The 23,280-nt window shown below is 45.3% G+C and overlaps 1 protein-coding gene across 2 annotated transcripts in view; it reads left to right on the plus strand.

Moving 5' to 3' along the window:
* LOC124025449 (metabotropic glutamate receptor 7) overlaps window positions 1–23,280 on the plus strand; it is a 439,661-nt gene that overhangs the window by 114,204 nt on the left and 302,177 nt on the right. The window lies entirely within an intron of this gene.

Raw genomic sequence — 23,280 nt, forward strand, 5'->3', positions numbered from 1 at the left:
TTTAATGTCTCTGTTTTAATGTCTGTGTGAGAGGTTGGGGGTGTTTATAATGGGGTCCAGGTATTCGAGAAAGGAAAAGGACAAATGTGTGTTGTTGAATTTTCTGTTTGATTAGGCAAAGTTGCCTATTTGGCTAACAAGGAGAAACAGGGTCAAAGGTGGGTAGATAACAGACCCTTTACTATTATTGGGGTGGTCTCTGCACACCTTATGAAGTGTTAAAAAAAGAACCCCAGACACTGTTACAAAAATAACCTAGGAACTGTTACAAAAATAACCTGGATACTGTTACAAAAAGAACCTGGGAACTGTTACAAAAAGAACCTGGACACTGTTACAAAAAGAACCTGGGAACTGTTACAAAAAAGAACCTGCGAACTGTTACAAAAAGAACCTGGATACTGTTACAAAAAGAACCTGGGAACTGTTACAAAAAGAACCTGCGAACTGTTACAAAAAGAACCTGGATACTGTTACAAAAAGAACCTGGGAACTGTTACAAAAAGAACCTGGGAACTGTTACAAAAATAACCTGGGAACTGTTACAAAAAGAACCTGGATACTGTTACAAAAAGAACCTGGGAACTGTTACAAAAAGAACCTGGGAACTGTTACAAAAATAACCTGGAACTGTTACAAAAAGAACCTGGGAAAAGAACCTGGATACTGTTACAAAACGAACCTGGGAACTGTTACAAAAAGAACCTGCGAACTGTTACAAAAAGAACCTGGGAACTGTTACAAAAAGAACCTGGACACTGTTACAAAAATAACCTGGATACTGTTACAAAAATAACCTGGGAACTGTTACAAAAAGAACCTGGACATTGTTACAAAAGGAACCTGGGAACTGTTACAAAAATAACCTGGGAACTGTTACAAAAAGAACCTGGACACTGTTACAAAAAGAACCTGGACACTGTTACAAAAAGAACCTGGATACTGTTACAAAAAGAACCTGGGAACTGTTACAAAAAAGAACCTGCGAACTGTTACAAAAAGAACCTGCGAACTGTTACAAAAAGAACCTGGATACTGTTACAAAAAGAACCTGGACACTGTTACAAAAAGAACCTGGGAACTGTTACAAAAAAGAACCTGCGGACTGTTACAAAAAGAACCTGGATACTGTTACAAAAAGAACCTGGGAACTCTTACAAAAAGAACCTGCGAACTGTTACAAAAAGAACCTGGGAACTCTTACAAAAAGAACCTGGGAACTGTTACAAAAATAACCTAGGAACTGTTACAAAAAGAACCTGGATACTGTTACAAAACGAACCTGGGAACTGTTACAAAAAGAACCTGCGAACTGTTACAAAAAGAACCTGGGAACTGTTACAAAAAGAACCTGGATACTGTTACAAAAATAACCTGGGAACTGTTACAAAAATAACCTGGGAACTGTTACAAAAATAACCTGGGAACTGTTACAAAAAGAACCTGGACACTGTTACAAAAATAACCTGGATACTGTTACAAAAATAACCTGGGAACTGTTACAAAAAGAACCTGGACATTGTTACAAAAGGAACCTGGGAACTGTTACAAAAATAACCTGGGAACTGTTACAAAAAGAACCTGGACACTGTTACAAAAAGAACCTGGACACTGTTACAAAAAGAACCTGGATACTGTTACAAAAATAACCTGGGAACTGTTACAAAAATAACCTGGGAACTGTTACAAAAAGAACCTGGACATTGTTACAAAAGGAACCTGGGAACTGTTACAAAAATAACCTGGGAACTGTTACAAAAAGAACCTGGACACTGTTACAAAAAGAACCTGGACACTGTTACAAAAAGAACCTGGACACTGTTACAAAAATAACCTACCAACACCACCCGCAGAAACTACCGACACCACCCACTATACACTACACACACCATTCACTACCCACACTACCCACACTATACACTAACCACACACTACACACTACACACACTATACACTACACACATTCTGTACTCAACCAGTACAAATCAGAAGTCCTGTCCGTCCATACTGCTGAGCAGCGACCCAACTCAAGCACCAGTACACAATACCTTATATTATTCTCATTAAGCAACAGTGAGATGGTGGGTAGCAGATGTCTTCTGGGCCGTCATTCTGTAGAAGTCAAGTGTGGTCTAAAGGAAACATCTCCGTCTGAAATGTATTTTTTTGTCGAGGGGACAGAAGAGGAGAGAAAAGAGAGAGAGAGAACTCTTGGTCCAACACAGGAATTTTTCAGAAAACTATTCCCAGAAAACTATTATTTTCAAAGTCGATTGATCCAAACAAATAAAAGGTGGAATGGGGATAGAATAAAATAGAAAGGGGTGGTTGAAGATGAGATGTGTTGAATATGATTGGTATGCACTTTTGCTACATACATCCTAGCACATAATCGTATTGAAAAGCCTTGCAGTGACAGCAAAAGCTATTAAAATGTTTGCACAGTGAAAGACAATTTTTTCGCATTTAATTAATATGGTTGAATAGGATTGGGAAAATAATGAGGAGAGAGGAAACATACATTATCATAGAGGACAAGGACAGAGACAGGACATGTACATTATCATAGAGGACAAGGACAGAGACAGGACATGTACATTATCATAGAGGACTAGGAGAGAGACAGGACATGTACATTATCATAGAGGACAAGGACAGAGACAGGACATGTACATTATCATAGAGGACTAGGACAGAGACAGGACATGTACATTATCATAGAGGACTAGGACAGAGACAGAACATGTACATTATCATAGAGGACTAGGAGAGAGACAGGACATGTATATTATAATAGGGGTCTAGGAGAAACACAGCATGTCCAGACTTGTTGTGTTCGTATTAGAAAAAGCTCAGCATACTGTCCATAAATATAGAAAGGTGTTATCTTGACAATCATATCAGTACAGAAACATGTTAATGTGTTATTGGAAACTCGCTCAACTGTGCTGAGAGAGACTGGGCAGAGAGACTGGGCAGAGAGACTGGGCAGAGAGACTGGGCAGAGAGGCTGGGCAGAGAGGCTGGGTAGAGAGACTGGGCAGAGGGCTGGGCAGAGAGGCTGGGCAGAGAGACTGGGCAGAGAGACTGGGCAGAGGGGCTGGGCAGAGAGGCTGGGCAGAGAGACTGGGCAGAGAGACTGGGCAGAGAGGCTGGGCAGAGAGGATGGGCAGAGAGGCTAGGCAGAGAGTCTGGGCAGAGAGACTGGGCAGAGAGGCTGGGCAGAGAGGCTGGGCAGAGAGGCTGGGCAGAGAGACTGGGCAGAGAGGCTGGGCAGAGAGGCTGGGCAGAGAGGCTGGGCAGAGAGGCTGGGCAGAGAGGCTGGGCAGAGAAGCTGGGCAGAGAGACTAGGCAGAGAGGCTGGGCAAAGAGGCTAGGCAGAGAGGCTGGGCAGAGAGGCTGGGCAGAGAGACTAGGCAGAGAGGCTGGGCAAAGAGGCTGGGCAGAGAGGCTGGGCAGAGAGGCTGGGCAGAGAGGCTGGCCAGAGAGACTGGGCAGAGAGGCTGGGCAGCGGTTGCAGCCCAATCTGAGCCTTTTACCACTTGACAGTAGTACAACATACAGCACAGTAAAGATTGTAGATTCCAATACATACTGTAAGGGGAAACAAAGTCAATGTTTCATGAATTACTGTTTGTATGAAATTGGGAGATATAGTACTTTGTAACACCTCTACCCCTCAATTTCCACCTCCATCCCTCTACCTCCACCTCCACCCCTCTACCTCCATCCCTCCACCTCCACCTCCACCTCCACCCCTCTACCTCCATCCCTCCACCTCCATCCCTCCACCTCCACCCCTCTACCTCCATCCCTCCACCTCCATCCCTCCACCTCCATCTCCACCTCTCTACCTCCATCCCTCCACCTCCACCTCCACCTCCACCCCTCTACCTCCATCCCTCCACCTCCATCCCTCCACCTCCACCCCTCTACCTCCATCCCTCCACCTCCATCCCTCCACCTCCATCTCCACATCCACCCCTCTACCTCCATCCCTCCACCCCCACCTCCACCTCCATCTCCACCTCCACCCCTCTACCTCCATCCCTCCACCTCCATCTCCACCTCCACCCCTCTACCTCCATCCCTCCACCTCCATCTCCACATCCATCCCTCCACCTCTATCCTTCCCACCTCCATCCCTCCACCTCCATCCCTCCCCTCTAGCCCCCCACCTCCATCCCTCCCCCTCTAGCCCTCCATCTCCATCCCTACCCTCCCCCTCCATCCCTCCACCTCTATCCCTCCAACTCTACCCCTCCATCTCCATCCCTCCACCTCCCCCTCTACCTCTCCCCCTCTACCCCTCCACCTCCACCTCTACCCCTCCCCCTCTACCCCTCCCTCTCTACCCCTCCACTTCTACCCCTCCACCTCTACCCCTCCACCTCTACCCCTCCACCTCCACCCCTCCACCTTCATCCCTCCCCCTCTACCCCTCCACTTCTACCTCTACCCCTCCACCTCTACCCCTCCACCTCCCCCTCTACCCCTCCACCTCTACCCCTCCACCTCTACACCTCCACCTCTACCTCTACCACCACCTCCACCTCTCCACTCCATCTCCACCTCTACCACTCCATCTCCTCCTCCACCCCTCCACCCCCTCTACCCCTCCACCTCCACCTCCACCCCTCCACCTCCATCCCTCCCCCTCTACACCTCCACCTCTACCTCTACCACTCCATCTCCACCTCTACCACTCCACCTCCTCCTCCACCCCTCCACCCCCTCTACCCCTCCACCTCTACCTCTACCCCTCCACCTCTACCCCTCCACCTCTACCACTCCACCTCTACCACTCCAGCTCCTCCTCCACCCCTCCACCTCCCTCTACCCCTCCACCTCTACCTCTACCTCTACCCCTCCACCCCTACCACTCCACCTCTACCCCTCCACCTCTACCCCTCCACCTCTCCACCACTCTACCTCTACCCCTCCTCCTCTACCCCTCCACCTCTACCTCTACCCCTCCACCTCTACCCCTCCACCTCTACCCCTCCACATCTACCCCTCCATCTCCACCCCTCTACCTCTACCCCTCCACCTCTACCTCTACCCCTCCACCTCTACCCCTCCATCTCCACCCCTCTACCTCTACCCCTCCACCTCTACCCCTACATCTCCACCCCTCTATCTCTACCCCTCCACCTCTACCTCTACCCCTTCACCTCTACCCCTCCACCTCTACCCCTCCACCTCTACCCCTCCACCTCTCCACCACTCTACCTCTACCCCTCCACCTCCACCTCTACCCCTCCACCTCTACCTCTCCATCTCCACCCCTCTACCTCTACCCCTCCACCTCTACCCCTCCACCTCTCCACCACTCTACCTCTACCCCTCCACCTCTACCCCTCCACCTCTACCTCTACCCATCCACCTCTACCACTCCACCTCTACCCCTCCACATCTACCCCTCCATCTCCACCCCTCTACCTCTACCCCTCCACCTCTACCTCTACCCCTCCACCTCTACCCCTCCATCTCCACCCCTCTACCTCTACCCCACCTCTACCTCTACCCCTCCACCTCTACCCCTACATCTCCACCCCTCTACCTCTACCCCTCCACCTCTACCTCTACCCCTTCACCTCTACCCCTCCACCTCTACCCCTCCACCTCTACCCCTCCACCTCTCCACCACTCTACCTCTATCCCTCCACCTCCACCTCTACCCCTCCACCTCTACCCCTCCATCTCCACCCCTCTACCTCTACCCCTCCACCTCTACCCCTCCACCACTCTACCTCTACCCCTCCACCTCTACCCCTCCACCTCTACCCCTCCACCTCTACCCCTCCACCTCTACCTCTACCCCTCCACCTCTACCACTCCACCTCTACCCCTCCACATCTACCCCTCCATCTCCACCCCTCTACCTCTACCCCCTACCTCTACCTCTACCCCTCCACCTCTACCCCTCCATCTCCACCCCTCTACCTCTACCCCACCTCTACCTCTACCCCACCTCTACCTCTACCCCTCCACCTCTCCACCACTCTACCTCTACCCCTCCACCTCTACCCCTCCACCTCTACCACTCCACCTCTACCCCTACACATCTACCCCTCCACCTCTACCCCTCTACCTCTACCCCTCCACCTCTACCTCTACCCCTCCACCTCTACCCCTCCACCTCTACCCCTCCACCTCAACCCCTCCATCTCCACCCCTCTACCCCTCCACCTCTCCACCTCCATCTCCACCCCTCTACCTCTACCCCTCCACCTCTGCCACTCCACCTCTACCACTCCACCTCTACCTCTACCCCTCCACCTCTACCCCTCCATCTCCACCCCCTCTACCTCTACCCCTCCACCTCTACCTCTACCCCTCCACCTCTACCCCTCCACCTCTACCTCTACCCCTCCACCTCTACCTCTACCCCTCCACCTCTACCTCTACCCCTCCACCTCTACCTCTACCCCTCCACCTCTACCTCTACCCCTCCACCTCCATCTCCACCCCTCTACCTCTACCCCTCCACCTCTACCTCTACCCCTCCACCTCTACCCCTCCCCTCTACCTCTACCCCTCCACCTCTACCACTCCACCTCTACCCCTCCACCTCTACCCCTCCATCTCCACCCCTCTACCTCTACCCCTCCACCTCTACCTCTACCCCTCCACCTCCCTCCACCTCTACCTCTACCCCTCCACCCCTACCCCTCCACCCCTCCACCTCTACCCCTCCACCTCTACCCCTCCACCTCCCTCTACCTCTACCCCTCCACCTCTACCCCTCCATCTCCACCCCTCTACCTCTACCCCTCCACCTCTACCTCTACCCCTCCACCTCTACCCCTCCACCTCTACCTCTACCCCTCCACCTCTACCCCTCCATCTCCACCCCTCTACCTCTACCCCTCCACCTCTACCTCTACCACTCCACCTCTACCCCTCTACCCCTCCACCTCTACCACTCCACCTCTACCCCTCCACCTCTACCCCTCCATCTCCACCCCTCTACCTCTACCCCTCCACCTCTACCTCTACCCTTCCACCTCTACCTCTACCTCTACCCCTCCACCTCTCCACCTCTACCCCTCCACCTGTATCCCTTTTCATTTTACCACAACAATCTGTTCTTAGAACAAAACTGAAATATAACAACTTGTGTAGAAAGTAAACATCCACAGCTCGATGGTGCCAAGTGTGCTTATGTCTGCATAACGAGGAAGTAGTCGAGCCATCGATGACGGTAGAGTACGCTGTCCAACCTTATGTAATAAGAAAGAGGAGATTATCCTGATTAAAATGGTGTGTAATTATACACATTGCGATATATTTGGTGAAATATACCAACATGCCTGGAAAACAAAGAGGGGAGCTCAGCGTTCCAATGACAAAATGTTTTTCTAGGCTACTGTTGGATGACAACACAGTACGCTGCCCAGCCTTACATAATTAGAAAGAGGAGATTCTCATGATTAAATTGGTGTCCGACTTGAAAAAAATCGTAATATACACATTGCAAGATATTTGGTGAAATAGACAGACATACCTGTATTTACCTATTTAGGTATACATACCTGTATTTACCTATTTAGGTATACATACCTGTATTTACCTATTTAGGGATACATACCTGTATTTACCTATTTAGGTATACATACCTGTATTTACCTATTTAGGGATACATACCTGTATTTACCTATTTAGGTATACATACCTGTATTTACCTATTTAGGTATACATACCTGTATTTACCTATTTAGGGATACATACCTGTATTTACCTATTTAGGGATACATACCTGTATTTACCTATTTAGGTATACATACCTGTATTTACCTATTTAGGGATACATACATGTATTTACCTATTTAGGTATACATACCTGTATTTACCTATTTAGGGATACATACCTGTATTTACCTATTTAGGTATACATACCTGTATTTACCTATTTAGGTATACATACCTGTATTTACCTATTTAGGGATACATACCTGTATTTACCTATTTAGGGATACATACCTGTATTTACCTATTTAGGGATACATACCTGTATTTACCTATTTAGGTATACATACCTGTATTTACCTATTTAGGGATACATACCTGTATTTACCTATTTAGGGATACATACCTGTATTTACCTATTTAGGTATACATACCTGTATTTACCTATTTAGGTATACATACCTGTATTTACCTATTTAGGTATACATACCTGTATTTACCTATTTAGGTATACATACCTGTATTTCCCCTATAGGAAACAATGGAATGACCTCAGAGTTCCATGAGTCATTTGTTTTTGTTGTTGTTGACGTTTTAACTGCCAAATCAAATCAAATTGTATTGATCACAAACACGTGTTTAGCAGATGTTATTGCGGGTGTAGTGAAATGCTTGTGCTTCTAGTTCTGACAGTGCAGCAATATATAACAAGTAATATCTAACAATTTCACAACTACCCTATACACACAAATCTAAGTAAAGGAATGACACTAAGAATATATAAATAAATGGATGAGCAAAGTCAGAGCACCACAGACTGAGATACAGTAGAATAGTATAGAAAATAGCATATACATATGAGATGAGAAATGCAAGATTTGTAAACATTATTAATGTGACATTAATGTGACCAGAGTTCCATTTATTAAAGTGGCAATTAGTGTTTTCACATTTGAAGAGTGAAAAGGATTGGTAATTGAGCTTAGCTTGTAGAAGGTGTTCGATAGGGTTGAGGTCAGGGCTCTGTGCAAGCTCAGTTAAGTTCTTTCACACCGATCTCGACAAACCATTTCTGTATGGACCTCACTTTGTGCACGGGGGCATTGTCATGCTGAAACAGGAAAGGGTTGTAACGGCAGATTTCCTCTTCGTCTGAAGAGGAGTAAGGATCGGACCAAGATGCAGCGTGTTAAGTGTTCATGACGATTTATTAAAAACGATCTGAACACTGAAATATAAAACAATAAACGCTGTGATGAAAACCGAAACAGTACCGTGTGGCGACAAACACTCACACGAAAACAAACACCCACAACTCAAAAGTGCAACCCAGGCTACCTAAGTATGATTCTCAATCAGAGACAACTAACGACACCTGCCTCTGATTGAGAACCATACCAGGCCAAACACAAAAACCAACATAAAAAAACCAACATAGACTGCCCACCCCAACTCACACCCTGACCATACTAAATAAAGACAAAACAAACAGACTGCCCACCCCAACTCACCCCCTGACCATACTAAATAAAGACAAAACAAACAAACTGCCCACCCCAACTCACACCCTGACCATACTAAATAAAGACAAGACAAACAGACTGCCCACCCAACTCACCCCCTGACCATACTAAATAAATACAAAACAAACAGACTGCCCACCCCAACTCACCCCCTGACCATACTAAATAAATACAAAACAAACAGACTGCCCACCCCAACTCCCCCGCTGACCATACTAAATAAAGACAAAACAAACAGACTGCCCACCCCAACTCACACATTTACATTACATTTACATTTACATTTACATTTAAGTCATTTAGCAGACGCTCTTATCCAGAGCGACTTACAAATTGGTGCATTCACCTTATGACATCCAGTGGAACAGTCACTTTACAATAGTGCATCTAAATCTTAAAGGGGGGGGGGAAATACTTATCCTATCCTAGGTATTCCTTAAAGAGGTGGGGTTTCAGGTGTCTCCGGAAGGTGGTGATTGACTCCGCTGTCCTGGCGTCGTGAGGGAGTTTGTTCCACCATTGGGGGCCAGAGCAGCGAACAGTTTTGACTGGGCTGAGCGGGAGCTGTACTTCCTCAGTGGTAGGGAGGCGAGCAGGCCAGAGGTGGATGAACGCAGTGCCCTTGTTTGGGTGTAGGGCCTGATCAGAGCCTGGAGGTACTGAGGTGCCGTTCCCCTCACAGCTCCGTAGGCAAGCACCATGGTCTTGTAGCGGATGCGAGCTTCAACTGGAAGCCAGTGGAGAGAACGGAGGAGCGGGGTGACGTGAGAGAACTTGGGAAGGTTGAACACCAGACGGGCTGCGGCGTTCTGGATGAGTTGAAGGGGTTTAATGGCACAGGCAGGAGCCCAGCCAACAGCGAGTTGCAGTAATCCAGACGGGAGATGACAAGTGCCTGGATTAGGACCTGCGCCGCTTCCTGTGTGAGGCAGGGTTGTACTCTGCGGATGTTGTAGAGCATGAACCTGCAGGAACGGGCCACCGCCTTGATGTTGGTTGAGAACGACAGGGTGTTGTCCAGGATCACACCAAGGTTCTTAGCGCTCTGGGAGGAGGACACAATGGAGTTGTCAACCGTGATGGCGAGATCATGGAACGGGCAGTCCTTCCCCGGGAGGAAGAGCAGCTCCGTCTTGCCGAGGTTCAGCTTGAGGTGGTGATCCGTCATCCACACTGATATGTCTGCCAGACATGCAGAGATGCGATTCGCCACCTGGTCATCAGAAGGGGGAAAGGAGAAGATTAGTTGTGTGTCGTCTGCATAGCAATGATAGGAGAGACCATGTGAGGTTATGACAGAGCCAAGTGACTTGGTGTATAGCGAGAATAGGAGAGGGCCTAGAACAGAGCCCTGGGGGACACCAGTGGTGAGAGTGCGTGGTGAGGAGACAGATTGTCACCACGCCACCTGGTAGGAGTGACCTGTCAGGTAGGACGCAATCCAAGCGTGGGCCGCGCCGGAGATGCCCAACTCGGAGAGGGTGGAGAGGAGGATCTGATGGTTCACAGTATCGAAGGCAGCCGATAGATCTAGAAGGATGAGAGCAGAGGAGAGAGAGTTAGCTTTAGCAGTGCGGAGCGCCTCCGTGATACAGAGGAGAGCAGTCTCAGTTGAATGACTAGTCTTGAAACCTGACTGATTTGGATCAAGAAGGTCATTCAGAGAGAGATAGCGGGAGAGCTGGCCAAGGACGGCACGTTCAAGAGTTTTGGAGAGAAAAGAAAGAAGGGATACTGGTCTGTAATTGTTGACATCGGAGGGATCGAGTGTAGGTTTTTTCAGAAGGGGTGCAACTCTCGCTCTCTTGAAGACGGAAGGGACGTAGCCAGCGGTCAGTGATGAGTTGATGAGCGAGGTGAGGTAAGGGAGAAGGTCTCCGGAAATGGTCTGGAGAAGGGGAGGGGATAGGGTCAAGCGGGCAGGTTGTTGGGCGGCCGGCCGTCACAAGACGCGAGATTTCATCTGGAGAGAGAGGGGAGAAAGAGGTCAGAGCACAGGGTAGGACAGTGTGAGCAGAACCAGCGGTGTCGTTTGACTTAGCAAACGAGGATCGGATGTCGTCGACCTTCTTTTCAAAATGGTTGACGAAGTCGTCTGCAGAGAGGGAGGAGGGGGGGGGGAGGAGGATTCAGGAGGGAGGAGAAGGTGGCAAAGAGCTTCCTAGGGTTAGAGGCAGATGCTTGGAATTTAGCGTGGTAGAAAGTGGCTTTAGCAGCAGAGACAGAGGAGGAAAATGTAGAGAGGAGGGAGTGAAAGGATGCCAGGTCCGCAGGGAGGCGAGTTTTCCTCCATTTCCGCTCGGCTGCCCGGAGCCCTGTTCTGTGAGCTCGCAATGAGTCATCGAGCCACGGAGCGGGGGGGGGGGGGGGACCGAGCCGGCCTGGAGGATAGGGGACATAGAGAGTCAAAGGATGCAGAGAGGGAGGAGAGGAGGGTTGAGGAGGCAGAATCAGGAGATAGGTTGGAGAAGGTTTGAGCGGAGGGAAGAGATGATAGGATGGAAGAGGAGAGAGTAGCGGGGGAGAGAGAGCGAAGGTTGGGACGGCGCGATACCATCCGAGTAGGGGCAGTGTGGGAGGTGTTGGATGAGAGCGAGAGGGAAAAGGATACAAGGTAGTGGTCGGAGACTTGGAGGGAGTTGCAATGAGGTTAGTGGAAGAACAGCATCTAGTAAAGATGAGGTCGAGCGTATTGCCTGCCTTGTGAGTAGGGGGGAAGGTGAGAGGGTGAGGTCAAAAGAGGAGAGGAGTGGAAAGAAGGAGGCAGAGAGGAATGAGTCAAAGGTAGACGTGGGGAGGTTAAAAGTCGCCCAGAACTGTGAGAGGTGAGCCGTCCTCAGGAAAGGAGCTTATCAAGGCATCAAGCTCATTGATGAACTCTCCGAGGGAACCTGGAGGGCGATAAATGATAAGGATGTTAAGCTTGAAAGGGCTGGTAACTGTGACAGCATGGAATTCAAAGGAGGCGATAGACAGATGGGTAAGGGGAGAAAGAGAGAATGACCACTTGGGAGAGATGAGGATCCCGGTGCCACCACCCCGCTGACCAGAAGCTCTCGGGGTGTGCGAGAACACGTGGGCGGACGAAGAGAGAGCAGTAGGAGTAGCAGTGTTGTCTGTGGGGATCCATGTTTCCGTTAGTGCCAAGAAGTCGAGGGACTGGAGGGAGGCATAGGCTGAGATGAACTTTGCCTTGTTGACCGCAGATCGGCAATTCCAGAGGCTACCGGAGACCTGGAACTCCACGTGGGTCGTGCGCGCTGGGACCACCAGATTAGGGTGGCCGCGGCCACGCGGTGTGGAGTGTTTGTAATGTCTGTGCAGAGAGGAGAGAACAGGGATAAACAGACACATAGTTAACAGGCTACAGAAGAGGCTACGCTAATGCAAAGGAGATTGGAATGACAAGTGGACTACACGTCTCGAATGTTCAGAAAGTTAAGCTACGTAGCAAGAATCTTATTGACTAAAATGATTAAAATGATACAGTACTGCTGAAGTACTGCTGAAGTAGGCTAGCTGGCAGTGGGTGCGTTGTTGACACTACACTAATCAAGTCGTTCCGTTGAGTGTAATAGTTTCTACAGTGCTGCTATTCGGGGGCTAGCTGGCTAGCTAGTAGTGTTGTTTACGTTACGTTGTGTTAAAAGAACGACAATAGCTGGCTAGCTAACCTAGAAAATCGCTCTAGTCTACACAATTATCTTTGATACAAAGATGGCTATGTAGCTAGCTATGTAGCTAGCTACTATCAAACAAATCAAACCGTTGTACTGTAATGAAATGAAAATGTGATACTACCTGTGAATGCGACCAGGTTGTTGAGTTCTATTCAGAAGACGTTGGCTAGCGTTGGCTAGCTGTCGGCTAGCTAGCAGAGTCTCCTACGTTAAGGACGACAAATAGCTGGCTAGCTAACCTCGGTAAACAAACAAACAAACAAACAGACTGCCCACCCCAACTCACCCCCTGACCATACTAAATAAAGACAAAACAAACAGACTGCCCACCCCAACTCACACCCTGACCATACTAAATAAAGACAAAACAAACAGACTGCCCACCCCAACTCACCCCCTGACCATACTAAATAATGACAAAACAAACAGACTGCCCACCCCAACTCAACCCCTGACCATACTAAATAAAGACAAAACAAACAGACTGCCCACCCCAACTCACCCCCTGACCATACTAAATAAAGACAAAACACACAGACTGCCCACCCCAACTCCCCCGCTGACCATACTAAATAAAGACAAAACAAACAGACTGCCCACCCAACTCACCCCCTGACCATACTAAATAAAGACAAAACAAACAGACTGCCCACCCCAACTCACCCCCTGACCATACTAAATAAAGACAAAACAAACAGACTGCCCACCCCAACTCACACCCTGACCATACTAAATAAAGACAAAACAAACAGACTGCCCACCCCAACTCACCCCCTGACCATACTAAATAAAGACAAAACACACAGACTGCCCACCCCAACTCACCCCCTGACCATACTAAATAAAGACAAAACACACAGACAGCCCACCCCAACTCACCCCCTGACCATACTAAATAAAAACAAAACAAAGGAAATGAAGGTCAGAACGTGACACGGGTCTTCCCAAAGCTGTTGCCACAAAGTTTGTCTAGAACATCATCGTATGCTGTAGCATTAAGATTTCCCTTCACTGGAATTAAGGGGCCTAGCCAAAACCAGGAAAAACAGCCGCAGACCATTATTCCTCCGCCAAAATGTACAGTTGGCACTATGCATTAGGCAGGTAGTGTTCTCCTGGCATCCATCAGACATAGATTCATCTGTCGGACTGCCAGACGGTGAAGCGTGATTTATCACACTGGACAAGTGGCTGTGAACTTCACAACACTACAGCCGACGCCATCTAGTACTCTCATTCAGTCTTTTAACTTAAAGTAATACACGTATAATCTACATTTAAAAAAAGCGATCTAGATATGTAGGCTTTATTTACATTTAGTCAGCATCCAGAGCAAATGGATACAGTTTCATACTGGTCCCCTGCTGGAATCGAACTCACACAACCCTGGTGTTGCAAGTGCTGTGCTCTACCAACTGAGTCACATAGTACCTGTGTTTTAAGACATTACATACTGTAAAAAGAGATTAAATGGTGACAGGACCAGCTGTCCCTGCCAACACTGGTTCCTGAACAGGCAGACACAAACAAATCAAATCAAATCAAATGTATTTATATAGCCCTTCGTACATCAGCTGATATCTCAAAGTGCTGTACAGAAACCCAGCCTAAAACCCCAAACAGCAAGCAATGCAGGTGTAGAAGCACGGTGGCTAGGAAAAAGTCCCTAGAAAGGCCAAAACCTATGAAGAAACCTAGAGAGGAACCAGGCTATGTGGGGTGGCCAGTCCTCTACTGGCTGTGCCGGGTGGAGATTATAACAGAACATGGCCAAGATGTTCAAATGTTCATAAATGACCAGCATGGTCGAATAATAACAAGGCAGAACAGTTGAAACTGGAGCAGCAGCACAGTCAGGTGGACTGGGGACAGCAAGGAGTCGGGCACGGTCCTAGGGCTCAGGTCCTCCGAGAGACAGAAAGAAAGAGAGAATTAGAGAGAGCATATGTGGGGTGGCCAGTCCTCTTCTGGCTGTGCTGGGTGGAGATTATAACAGAACATGGCCAAGATGTTCAATGTTCATAAATGACCAGCATGGTCGAATAATAATAAGGCAGAACAGTTGAAACTGGAGCAGCAGCACAGTCAGGTGGACTGGGGACAGCAAGGAGTCATCATGTCAGGTAGTCCTGGGACATGGTCCTAGGGCTCAGGTCAGTTGAAACTGGAGCAGCAGCATGGCCAGGTGGACTGGGGACAGCAAGGAGTCATCATGTCAGGTAGTCCTGGGGCATGGTCCTAGGGCTCAGGTCCTCCGAGAGAGAGAAAAAAAGAGATAAGGAGAGAATTACAGAACGCACAGTTTGATTCACACAGGACACCGAATAGGACAGGAGAAGTACTCCAGATATAACAAACTGACCCTAGCCCCCCGACACATAAACTACTGCAGCATAAATACTGGAGGCTGAGACAGGAGGGTCAGGAGACACTGTGGCCCCATCCGAGGACACCCCCGTGACACACACGTGGATAAACGGACGCGCGTACTAACCCGCACACATGCCACACTGTAGTACTGAACTGAAGATCTGACATTCTTACAATTTGTTATCAAGTTTATTTCCCTTGAACGGTCAATAATTACAGCCCTCATAATGTATTCATACCCCCTTGAATGGTCTATAATTACAGTGCCCTCATAATGTATTCATACCCCCTTGAATGGTCTATAATTACAGTGCCCTCATAATGTATTCATACCCCCTTGAATGGTCTATAATTACAGCCCTCATAATGTATTCATACCCCCTTGAATGGTCTATAATTACAGTGCCCTACCCCCCTTGAATGGTCTATAATTACAGCCCTCATAATGTATTCATACCCCCTTGAATGGTCTATAATTACAGCCCTCATAATGTATTCATACCCCCTTGAATGGTCTATAATTACAGCCCTCATAATGTATTCATACCCCCTTGAATGGTCTATAATTACAGCCCTCATAATGTATTCATACCCCCTTGAATGGTCTATAATTACAGCCCTCATAATGTATTCATACCCCCTTGAATGGTCTATAATTACAGCCCTCATAATGTATTCATACCCCCTTGAATGGTCTATAATTACAGCCCTCATAATGTATTCATACCCCCTTGAATGGTCTATAATTACAGCCCTCATAATGTATTCATACCCCCTTGAATGGTCTATAATTACAGTGCCCTACCCCCCTTGAATGGTCTATAATTACAGCCCTCATAATGTATTCATACCCCTTGAATGGTCTATAATTACAGTGCCCTACCCCCTTGAATGGTCTATAATTACAGCCCTCATAATGTATTCATACCCCCTTGAATGGTCTATAATTACAGCCCTCATAATGTATTCATACCCCCTTGAATGGTCTATAATTACAGCCCTCATAATGTATTCATACCCCCTTGAATGGTCTATAATTACAGCCCTCATAATGTATTCATACCCCCTTGAATGGTCTAAAATTACAGCCCTCATAATGTATTCATACCCCCTTGAATTATTTCACATTTTGTTGCGTTTACAGCCTGAATTCAAATGGATTAAATTACCTTTTTTTCTTACCCATCTACCCATAATACCCCATAATGACAAAGTCAAAACATGTTTTGAGAACATTTTGCAAATGTATTGAAATCGAAATACAGAAATATCTCATTTACATAACTATTCACACCCGTGTGTCAGTACTTTGTAGAAGCACCTTTGGCAGTGATTACAGCTGTGCTTTCTGGGTAATTCTCTAAGAGCTTTGCACACCTGCATTGTACAATATTTAGCACATTATTCATTAAAAATATATATTTTAAAACTCTGTCAAGTTGATGGTTGAACATTGCTCGAGAGCCATTTGGAAGACTTGTCATAGATTTTCAAGCCAATTTAATTGAAAACTGTAACTAAGCCGCTCAGGAATGTTCAATATCATCTTGATAAACAACTCCAGTGTATATTTGGTCTTGTGTTTTCGGTTATTGTCCTGCTGAAAGGGGAATTTGTCTCCCAGTGTCTTTGGAAAGCAGGCTGAACTAGGTTTTCCTCCTGGATTTTGCCTGTGCTTAGCTCTAATCTGTTTGTTTTTTGATCCTAAAAGGATATTCACTGTCAGCTTTTTGTATGTTTTTCCCATCTATCAATAGGTGCCCTTCTTTGCAAATCATTGGAAAATCCCCCTGGTTTTTGTGGTTGAATCTATGTTTGAAATTCATTGCCTACACCTCTTATTTGGATGGGAAAGAGTCAACGATGCTTGGAAAGCTTTAGCTGCCCCCAGAACCAGCTTAACAGCCTGATTCACACTCATATGCCGACCCGAACCAAACTGGCTCCGATACTTTGTTTTCACATGGTCCTTTCCAGCAGAGTTCTAAGGATGCATAAGCAGGCCAATCCATCCAGTACAGCTTGGCTCGGGACGGTTTGGATCTGTAGTGTGAAAAGGATAATACAAAAACATCCTTCTCCAGGGAGGGAAAGGGTTGGCTCCATCCAACCAACATATGAAGCCAGCCAAGCAATGAAGCATTATAGCTCTTTAGCTTACAAAGCATTCAGCATTAATTTATTCTGTTGGAATAAGAATTTCTGGTCTTTCCAGCCAAAAGGGTTCTGAGGGATTCTGAGCATTTAGCTCAGCATTCTGTTCTAGAATGTCAAAAGGTTCTGAGGGGTTCCGAATGGTTTCAAGCCAAAGCTTGGCTGGTGTTGTGTTGACCACTGGAGACATTGGTAAGAGGAAAACATTTTTTTGTTAGAAGGACATTTTTCTAAATTAGTCACGGTTAGAGCACTCTCAATGCATACATTGTTTTGGAAGGGCTATCTCTCAGAAACATGCATGGGTATTCCTCTAGTTGAAGACCTCTGAGTTAAGGGTGCACACGAACACACACACAACGACGGAGACACTAGGAGAGGTGGAGAAGATGGAGGACATTAGTGCTCTGAAGTTTTTTTAATTTTACCTTTATTTAACGAGGCAAGTCAGTTAAAGAACAAATTCTTATTTTCAATGACTGCCTAGGAACAGTGGGTTAACTGCCTGTTCAGGGGCAGAACGACAGATTTGTACCATGTCAGCTCAGGGATTTGAACTTGCAACCTTTCGTTTACTAGTCCAATGCTCTAACCACTAGGCAACCCTGCTGCCCCATGTGGTGTTTTACCTCTACTTAGTGCTCTGGTCTAATGTTTTATCTCTACTTAGTGCTCTGGTCTAGTGTTTTATCTCTACTTAGTGCTCTGAAGTCTAGTGTTGTATCTCTACTTAGTGCTCTGGAGTCTAGTGTTTTACCTCTACTTAGTGCTCTGGTCTAATGTTTTATCTCTACTTAGTGCTCTGTCATGACGTGGCTTTCTTTGGATGGCCCTCTCTCCCACCTACCAAGGAATCAAATCAAATCAAATCAAATTTATTTATATAGCCCTTCGTACGTCAGCTGATATCTCAAAGTGCTGTACAGAAACCCAGCCTAAAACCCCAAACAGCAAACAATGCAGGTGTAAAAGCACGGTGGCTAGGAAAAACTCCCTAGAAAGGCCAAAACCTAGGAAGAAACCTAGAGAGGAACCGGGCTATGTGGGGTGGCCAGTCCTCTTCTGGCTGTGCCGGGTAGAGATTATAACAGAACATGACCAAGATGTTCAAATGTTCATAAATGACCAGCATGGTCAAATAATAATAAGGCAGAACAGTTGAAACTGGAGCAGCAGCACAGTCAGGTGGACTGGGGACAGCAAGGAGCCATCATGTCAGGTAGTCCTGGGGCACGGTCCTAGGGCTCAGGTCAGTTGAAACTGGAGCAGGAGCATGGCCAGGTGGACTGGGGACAGCAAGGAGTCCTCATGTCAGGTAGTCCTGGGACATGGTCCTAGGGCCCAGGCCAGTTGAAACTGGAGCAGCAGCAGAAGGCTCTGTTATCTCAGTTCATAAATTCCATGAGGAGACTCTCTTGCGGTATAGAGAGTGGGTTCATAGAGAGGACAAAGGAACTTCTTCTACATCACAGAACTTAAGAACTGAACAATATCCATGTTTGGAGAATGTGTAAACAGCTACGACCGGTCCATTTTGTCTAATATTTGTGACCTCATGAGAGACAATACAGCCACATTACCAACTCTGCTTGTACAAGAGTCTCTGTTATAAGATTTGCATTTAATTATTGTATAAATTGAATGAGTAAAGATGAAACTATTTGTGAAATTATGTAATGTGATTTTTAACTGTTTAATGAAAGAGAATCCAATTCCCTTTCAAATTTAACTAAGTCATTGGCCCGCCCCATGAGCACAGACAATGATCTGGCGTCGTGGGACAGCCTTTTCTGCTGTTCTGAATATAAACCCGACCTGGAGAAGCCCACTTCAGACCCAGCATACCTCGATTACAGAGAGGGCTAAGGTTTGGGTAGAGACCATGCATTCCTCGGTTGTTGAATTCCTGACCAAACCACGTGGAGCATTGGCTACACTGGTGGAAATGAGACTGTTTCATCTCTACTTAGTGCTCTGAAGTCTAGTGTTTTTACCTCTACTAAGTGGGATGTTGGATATTGTAGTTGTGCTTGTTTTTATTTATTTATTTTATTTCACCTTTATTTAACCAGGTAGGCTAGTTGAGAACAAGTTCTCATTTACAACTGCGACCTGGCCAAGAATAAAGCAACGCATTTCGACACATACAACAATACAGAGTTAAACATGGAATAAACAAACATACAGTCAATAACACAGTAGTAGTAGTACAATAATATAGTCAATAATACAAACATACAGTCAATAATACAAACATACAGTCAATAATACAGTCACTAGTACAATAATACAGTCACTAATACAATAATACAGTCACTAATACAATACTACAGTCACTAATACAATAATACAGTCACTAGTACAATAATACAGTCACTAATACAATAATACAGTCACTAATACAATAATACAGTCACTAGTACAATAATACAGTCACTAGTACAATAATACAGTCACTAATACAATAATACAGTCACTAATACAATACTACAGTCACTAATACAATAATACAGTCACTAGTACAATAATACAGTCACTAATACAATAATACAGTCACTAATACAATAATACAGTCACTAATACAATAATACAGTCACTAATACAATAATACAGTCACTAGTACAATAATACAGTCACGAATACAATAATACAGTCACTAATACAATAATATAATAATAATATAATATATGCCATTTAGCAGACGCTTTTATCCAAAGCGACTTACAGTCATGTGTGCATACATTCTACGTATGGGTGGTCCCGGGGATCGAAACCAATACCCTGGCGTTACAAGCGCCATGCTCTACCAACTGAGCTACAGAAGGAATACAATAATACAGTCACTAATACAATAATACAGTCACTAATACAATAATACAGTCACTAATACAATAATACAGTCACTAATACAATAATACTTGTGATCCCGTACAGTACATTTGAAAGCGCTGAACATGACTGATGCAGTGTGTGTGTGCGTGCTTGTGTGTGTGTGTGCATTCATGCATGCGTTTATGCTTGCACATGTAAATGCCTGTGTTGCCATTCATTGGATTATTGCGTAATAGATCCTGCAGCCTGTGGTATTTTACAGTGCCTTCAGAATGTATTCAAACTCATTGCCTTTTTCCACATTTTGTTGTGTTACAGCCAGCATTTAACATTTATTAAATTGAGATTTTGTGCCACTGGCCTACACACAATACCCCATAATGTCAAAGTGGAATATTTAAAAATGAATAAAAAATGAAAAGCTGAAATGTCTTCAGTCTATAAGATATTCAACAGCGTTGTTATGGCAAGCCTAAGGTTCAGGAGTGAACATTTGCAAAGAAAAGAAGTAAGCCTGTTTGCAACAAGCCTGTTTGCAACAAGGCACTGAAGTAATATTGAAAAAAAATGTGGCAAGGAAATTAACTGAGTACCACTTTTAATATTTTATATTACGGTGGTGGCTGCATCATGTTATGGGTATGCTTGTCATCGGCTAGGACTAGTGCATTTTTTTTAGGATACAAAGATAAAGAACAGCTACATGCACAGGGAAAATCCTTCAGGAAAACCTGGTTCAGTCTGCTTTCAAACAGACACTGGGTGTAACGTTTATCTGAAGAAGTAGACCAAGGTGCAGTGTGGTAAGTGTTCATGATCTTTAATACTCTTTAATACTCAGAACACAAGGAATAATGAACGTCACGTTCTGCTGGCTTTATAGAGCTAACAAAACAGGCTACCTAAGTATGATTCCCAATCAGAGACAACAATAGACAGCTGACTGTGATTGGGAACCACACTCAGCCAAAACCAAAGAAATACAAAACATAGAATGCCCACCCCACATCACACCCTGACCTCACTGAATACAGAAATAAAACGGCTCTCTAAGGTCAGGGCGTGACACTGGGAGACAAATTCACCTTTCAGCAGGACTAATAACCTAAAACACAAGGCCAAATATACACTGGAGTTGCTTACCAAGATAACATTGAATGTTCCTGAGTTGCCTAGCTACAGTGTTGACTTAAATCAGCTTGAGAATCTATGGCGAGATCTAAAAATGGCTGTCTAGCAATGATCAACAACCAACTTGACAGAGATTGTAGAATTAAAAAATAGATAATGTGCAAATATTGTCCAGGTGTGTAAATCTCTTAGAGATTTACCCAGAAAGACTCACAGCTATAATCACTGCCAAAGGTGATTCTAACATAAATGGAATCAGGGGTTTGAACGCTAATGTAATTGCAATATTTTTGTATTTCAATACATTTGCAAATATTTCTTAATACATCTTTTTGCTTTTGTCATTGTGTAGATGGGTGAGAAAAGACATCAATTTAATCCCTTTTGAATTCATGGCTGTAACAAAATGGGGAATAAGTCAAGGGGTGTGAATACTATCTGAATTCTAGTGTTTTATCTCTACTTAGTGATAAGTCAATGGGTTTGAATACTATCTGAAGTCCAGTGTTTTATCTACTTAGTGATAAGTCAAGGGATTTGAATACTATCTGAAGTCTAGTGTTTTATCTCTACTTAGTGATAAGTCAAGGGATTTGAATACTATCTGAAGTCTAATGTTTTATCTCTACTTAGTGATAAGTCAAGGGATTTGAATACTATCTGAAGTCTAGTGTCTTATCTCTACTTAGTGATAAGTCAAGGGATTTGAATACTATCTGAAGTCTAGTGTCTTATCTCTACTTAGTGATAAGTCAAGGGATTTGAATACTATCTGAAGTCTAGTGTCTTATCTCTACTTAGTGATAAGTCAAGGGATTTGAATACTATCTGAAGTCTAGTGTCTTATCTCTACTTAGTGATAAGTCAATGGGTTTGAATACTATCTGAAGTCTAGTGTCTTATCTCTACTTAGTGATAAGTCAATGGGTTTGAATACTATCTGAAGGCACCGTAGGTGAGGTTAGTGCACATGGGGGAAGGGTGGCTGACACACAAAGCCTACTGTTGAGCAACACCGCTTATTAAACAATATTATTATTATATTATTTAACAACGAAACCAAATGAACAGTAATAGGACAGAGCTCCATTTACATAACTCTGAATCTAACCATCGTAAACAAGGACAGTGCTGGAAAACAAAACACAGGAAAATACAGCCTGAATTAGATTTCGAACTCTCAAACTTCAGATGGAAAAGACCTCCTGTCAAGATTGTGAGTTGCAGTAGTAATGGAAACGGGTATTATCCCCAATGGGGAATATTTATTTTTTACAACAATCCCATAAAAAAAACAAATAAGCCTGCAGATTAAACATTTTAAATGAAGGCCAAATAAAAAATGTATGATATTGCATTCAACTTGTTATTTTCAATATTATTTCCATAACACTTTAGGCAAAATCTATAAACCATCATAATGGTTATAGCAACTTCAATAATGTGTTTACCTGTTCAACTAAATAACAACAGTGCCCTTAGCACCATCATTCCACATTAGGTCATTGTTGGGAATTCTGTGGTTTTTGTGATGCACTAAGCCCCAGGTTTATGTGAGTCACGCATACTGCCAATATTCCAGTCCTTATAATGACATCATAACAGCGTAACCATCCTGCTGAGTTAAATCATATTATGGGATTATTTCAGAGTGCAAAGTAAATCATTCTTTCTACAATGCATTACAATATTCAAAAAACATCACTGCTCTAGAGGAGATCTGCATGGAGGAATGGGCCAAAATACCAGCAACAGTGTGAAAACCTTGTGAAGACTTACAGAAAACGTTTGACCTGTCATTGCCAACAATGGGTGCATAACAAAGTATTGAGATAAACTTGTATTGACCAAATACTTGTTTTCCACCATAATTTGCAAATACATTAATTTAAAATCCT

This window comes from Oncorhynchus gorbuscha, linkage group LG03, assembly GCF_021184085.1.
Source record: "Oncorhynchus gorbuscha isolate QuinsamMale2020 ecotype Even-year linkage group LG03, OgorEven_v1.0, whole genome shotgun sequence".
Lineage (NCBI taxonomy): Eukaryota > Metazoa > Chordata > Actinopteri > Salmoniformes > Salmonidae > Oncorhynchus > Oncorhynchus gorbuscha.